Consider the following 6382-nt stretch of genomic DNA (forward strand, 5'->3'; position numbering starts at 1 on the left):
GCAATTTCCAATAATTCGAGAGTCGAAGCATAATGTCAACATTATCATTTGCAAAATGAAAAGAATATCCTTGTTTAACCAAAAGCGGAAGCGAAACTAAATTCCTTTTAAAAGTAGGAACATAAAAAGTATTGTTCAGAATAATCTTATCACGAGACTGTAATTCAAGAATAAATGTTCCAACATAGATAACGTCAACTCCAACATCATTGCCAACTTTAAGCTTAGACTCCCTCTCACTTGGCTTCCTGAGATCCCTTAGCCCCTGTAAGGAAGCAGAAACATGAACAGTAGCACCACTGTCTAACCACCAAGAATCAATAGGAACATCAACTAGATTAGATTCAAAACAAACACATGCCAATGGATTACCTGATTGTGCTTGCTTCTTTTCTAACCAAGTCTTAAATTTGTGACACCGTTCTCCGATGCCCCAATTTTTCACAAAAGTAACACTTCACATTAGAGTATTTGGACTTTCCATTGTTATTCTTTTGTTTATTCTTATGCTCCTTACCATTACCATTCTGTTTAGTAGCACCATCATTTTTATTCTTGAATTTTCCTTTTCCTTTGTTGGGCTTGAGGTGAGAAACATAGTTAGCAGATTCATTCTTCTCCCTTTTAAGCTTGCTTTCTTCAGCTACACACTGAGAAATTAGATCGCTGATAGTCCATGTTTGATTGTAAGTGTTGTAGGCTGTCTTGATAAGGCTGAAAGAGGCAGGAAGAGCATGAAGAGCTCGATGAATAATGAAAGAGTCAGGAAGAGGAATATTATGATCTTTTAACTTGGACTGAACATTTACCAATTTCAGAATAAAATCTCGCACTCCTTTTAATTCATCATACTTAATGGTTGTCATTTCATCCATAAGATGTCCAGCTTCAGCGTTTTCACCAGTGTCGTATAATTTTTCTACAACATTGAAAAACTCTTTGGCATTTGTAGTGTCTGGCAAACCACTCAATAGATGTTCAGGAATGGATCTTTTCATAGTAAGAAGACTAAGTCGACTTGACTTTTCCCATTGTGCATGATGAGTTCTCTCGTACCGTACCATGGAGTCGCAAGATCGTTGTGTTTTTCTTCTCGTAGGCACAAGTCCAAATCCATTATGCCTAAAGTAAATTCCACATCTCGTTTCCATGTCTTGTAGTTGGAAGCATTCAAAATATGGATGGAAGCATTATTGTTGTTCACAGAAAAGGAGACTGAAAAAATTCAAAAATTAAAACTTGAATAAGCAATATGAGCAATGTATTAGAAAATATTGTAGAATCAACTGGTCATTATAAACTCCCCTTTGGGGTGAGAATATAACACACACATGATCTACCTTCATGAAGTTAACAACAAAGAAAAAAATACATATCATTTAAGAATTTTATTACCTTTGGGCAAATAAATTTCTTAAAAATATGTATTAATTCAAGCAAAAAAATAATAATAAATTTATATATTTAAATTATTACCTTTGGGCAAATAATTAAAATATATACATTTAATATTAACTCACTTCATGGAATGTGAACTAATATATGTAAATACTACCTTTGGGCAAGTAATTACACATATAGTCAACCAAAAATATAATATTTTCTTCAACATGTGAAATTTGGTGATAAAACAATCATTGAAAATTAATAATTTTCAACCAAATTTCCAAAAGAGATATATAATTGCTTTTATTATATTGATAAAAAATAAAGTGTCCACCATAACACATTATTTTTATATCAAATAATCAAGTTTTATAACTTTAGAACAACAATTAATGGAAAAATGTGAAATAAAGAATATTGGTGGAGATTACATAGTCAAAATAAATTAAATAAGAGAGTGACTATGTTTTATGGAACGAGAAGAAACTCAAAAATTTTTCTATGATTGACAAATTTCGAAAAATTATCAAAAATTATTTTTAATAATTTTTTAACTGCATAATTATTATTAAAATAATAATAATTATTAAACGGAGTCAAAAAATTAATTAAAAATCATAGAAAAATCAGAAATTGAATTTTAAGCACGATGGAAAAAAAAAACGTCGAAAAACGACACTCTAGGACGCCTCACGCGCCCCCACGCGCCTCCTGCGCGAGTGGGCGTTGCGGCTGGGCAGGTCTTCTTCAACCTTGGGCGGGTTCCAGTCGGGTCACGCGACCCGTTTTCAGCCCAGTCGGGTCTGGTCGTGTTTTCCGGCCAAAAATCGACTAAAAGATGGGGAAATTGATGGGTTTCGATCGGGAATCAATTTCTAGTTGATTTACGCTACTAATTTCGGGTATTAAAGGTTAAATTTCTGATTGCAAGACAATACCAATCCGAAAATTGAAGAACACAACAAAAAAAAAAAAATTGTAATGCTAATCTTAGTTTAAATCCGAAATTAATTATGTAGGAACAATCTTAAACAATTGATAATGAGTTATCTATAATCAATTTTAGATCAAAAACAATAAAATCAAAATACACAAAATATAATTTCATATTATAATCATATAAACCCTAAAACTTTAAATTTAAAATTCTCTTAATATACACAATGATTTCATGCATATAATATATCAATAGAACGAGAATTTAATAATAAACAAAACCCCTAAAGTTTTAAGATTTAAAAACAAAAAATTGCACATAAAATAATAACAAAATTCATATGTAATTATAGATAATTAACATATGCAAATTAATTATACTAATTATAGGTTCTAAATCATATACAATAGGCAATCTGATACCACATGTTAGATAAATTAACAATTAACCCAAGATCTATTTGTATATAACATAGAACACAATAGTAGTATATGATAATTGAGTATGTGTACCTGATTGATCCATAGCAATTATCTCTGATTGATCCACAGCAGTTACTCCAATTTGATAGTGCAATACTATCAACTAAGTCTTCCTCCCTAGATCTCTAAATCAGAAGCAGTTTATTTTCTCTGATTATCAAAAGGTATACAATTGTGATGAGACAATATGTATTTATAGAGTTAGGGAGGGGACTTAGCTACAAAACCCTAGTTGGGCTGGGCCTGCTCATCAAAGGCTTCAGTCAACTAGAAAAGCCCACACTTCTGCTTCACCTAGACTTTACTCACAGATGCTAAGCCCATTAACAATTGATCACCAACAACATGGGCTAACACAGCAAAGAACTATCCAATCAACCCAAGTTTTAATAAAACCAATAAAATTTAATGTAAGCCCAAATAAAAGTCTAACATAGGACACTTAAATTGAAATATTAAGTTTAAATTACATTTCCTTTGATAATTACCACCCACAAAAATAGTAATATAGTTACTTTTTAAACCTCTCTCTACTATATAATATATATATTCACAGACTTGGCATGACTTCACATTTCCTACTCTACTCCGTAACTCCAAACCCTAATATGTTTTGCAATCTTCATCTAATAATAATTCATTCATTAATGGTGACAAGCTTAACCAAAATCATTACTAGCAACTCAGCTTTTAATATCTCTCCCAAAACATTATATTATACCCACCACTACTTCACTATCACCCCAGATTAAACCAATAATTAAAACCCTAAGTACTCCCTCTCAAACCCTAATTCACTGGATTTTAACATTTCAAATCTGAAAATAAAAAAATAAAAACATATCAAAATGTTTAGTCTAAGGCTAAAGAAGAGCCAAAAGAAAAGACTGATGCTGATCAGTGTCACCTTCATCGGTAGCTCTGGGCCGATGAAACTGTTGGTGGATGAGGATGAGCTTGTCGTTTCAGTAATTCGTACCGCCTTGAAATGTTACGCTCAACAACAACGAAGACCTGTTCTTGGCAGTAATGTCCATGATTTCGTCCTATATTACCCTAATTTTGATTCACTAAGTCCTCTTGACAAAATTGGATCCAAAGGAAATGTTAGTGGTAATTTTGTATTATACAAGAAGCAAGAGGAGAAGAGTATGAATAGTAGTACCACTACTGGTGGCCACTGGCCATGGAAGATTAAGCACTATTTGGAAGGCGTAGATGGAAAGAAAAGAGTTTACCATATCAAATAAATGGCATCATTTAGTTTTTTAACTTTTAACATTTAGACCGATATAAAGTCTCTCAAAAACTACACCTCTTTATTGCTTTTAGATTTTCAAAGTCCACAACATCTCTAATAGTAACATTTTAGGGCTTGTTTGTAAGGTAGTATTGTATTGAGTTGAATTGTATTATATACAACCACTTGAGGCTAGCTAATGAACTGGCCATAGGTGGGTGTGCGTTGGATGTCTTGGGTTCGAGTCCTATGTAAAACATGATTGTAATATATAAACGCTTAAATAAAAAAAAAAAGAATTGGATTATATACTATATATTTATATAATCCTAAGTTAAATTTTAATTTATGCTAAAATATTATATATTTAGGCGCCCGTAAAAGTTAATATCACATATACTTTTACAATACCACATAATAATATTGATGCTATGTTTTTTTTTTAAAAAAAAAAAAAAAAATTAAAGGTACAATATATAATAGATTAATCAAGATTTTTTTTTATATCCACATAATAATGTTTGAGATTATAATTATTGTATTTTTGAAAGGTGTTACACTTTTGGAGTATTTTTAAAGTAATGGCGATAAAAATGATGTGTAAGAAAGATAAAATAAAATATGGAATTTTTACATGAAAAATACAAAATTTAACTTTTATTACACTTTTACCTTATTCACACGGGCAAGATAACTTTTATACCTCTTATTATATTTTTATTTACCAAAATACCACATGCACACATAATTCTCTTAGGCGTTTGGTTGGGAGGAATGAAAATATAGGAATAGGAATGGGAATGGGAATAGGAATAGGAATGGAATGGAATAAAATTTAAAATGCATAAAAAAAATTGATAAAAAAATAATTAATTTTTTTTTGTTGTTACATTAGAATGGTCATTCCTTTCTTTTTAAAATGGAATAGCCATTCCACCAAAATGGTAGAAAGAGCATTCCATTGGAATGTCATTCCAATACTTTAAAATGCAACCAAACAAAGGAATGGAATGAAAATTGTTTCCTTTCCATTCCATTCCATTTCATTACCTCCAACCAAACGCCACCTAAATGATGATGTCATTGTTCTTCCATTATACTCAACCAATCTATCTTTTCAATTTCTTTTCTTCTTTTTCTTTCATTTTCAGCTACACATTTAAACTTCCCTATATGATTTAAAGAAGAAATATCTCCAAAAAAAATTGAAATCTCACGATCTTCAACTGCTATTGAAGAATTAGCCCACGTTTTTTTTTTCTCTTTTGTTTACAATTTTTTATATATAGCTCGTTCTTCATCTTCTCCAACTCCCTCTATGAAAAAGTTCTAATTACATGCCCTAAAGCTTCAGAAATAGGGTTGAAATCTGTCTCCAAAAAAAAAAAAAAGGAAAAAGGAAATTAGATGATTGTTTTTCATATGATAATTTTGTTAAGCCCATACCCAAATAGGGGAAGAGTACTGCTAAGAAGAAATCTAATATCGTTAAAGCAGAGGAAATTGAAGGAAGTCCTATTGTTGTTCGTTAAAAGGGGAAGAATCAAAATTCTCCTTTAATTGAGGTTTGATATGACATACAACTTTAAATCAACTGTTATGCAACTATTTAAAAAATCAATATGCGCAATGTATTAAAGAAAATATTTCTCCCTGTATGAGTTCTAAAAAATTTAAAAAAGTCAAATAAATTTTCTTTTAACATATAATTGCTTGGATGTAGAAGAATAGGCTTAGATTGTCCTTTATCTGAACGGTTGGTAACCTTCTTTCACTTAATATTTCAGTTACAATTGAGTGTTTTCTTTATTGCATTCCAGCACTTGTTTTAACTTGTGTATAAGTTCTTCATATTTTCAATCCATTGAGATGAATTTGCTACTAGCTTTGTAATTTACACAATTTATTCCTTGATCAAATTGCCCATTATAAAATATGAAAAATAGACTTACGTTCCTTTCCTGACATTTTGAAAATTCATTTATGGTCAGTCTACTATGAGAAACTATAAGGAAATTATAATGCAATAGTTATATTTGCGAGCCAACTAACATAAAACCATAGAACAACTAATAATTTCACATATTTAACACAAACGAATATTACAACAATCGTGTTTTATCTGTTTAGGTCGTATATTTGACAATTCTGAGCCCTATTTTTTATAATACTATGATGTTGTAGTAGCAAAATAATTATTCAACTAACGTGCAACTTAATTGCAACTAAAAATGTTAAATGTGAATTTGTATATATAAGAAGCTATTTGTTAGTATTTTTTACCACACTGATCGATAATTAATTGTACCTTTATAGTAATATGTAGAGAAATAATTA

This window comes from Cannabis sativa, chromosome 3 (assembly GCF_029168945.1).
Source record: "Cannabis sativa cultivar Pink pepper isolate KNU-18-1 chromosome 3, ASM2916894v1, whole genome shotgun sequence".
Classification (NCBI taxonomy): domain Eukaryota; kingdom Viridiplantae; phylum Streptophyta; class Magnoliopsida; order Rosales; family Cannabaceae; genus Cannabis; species Cannabis sativa.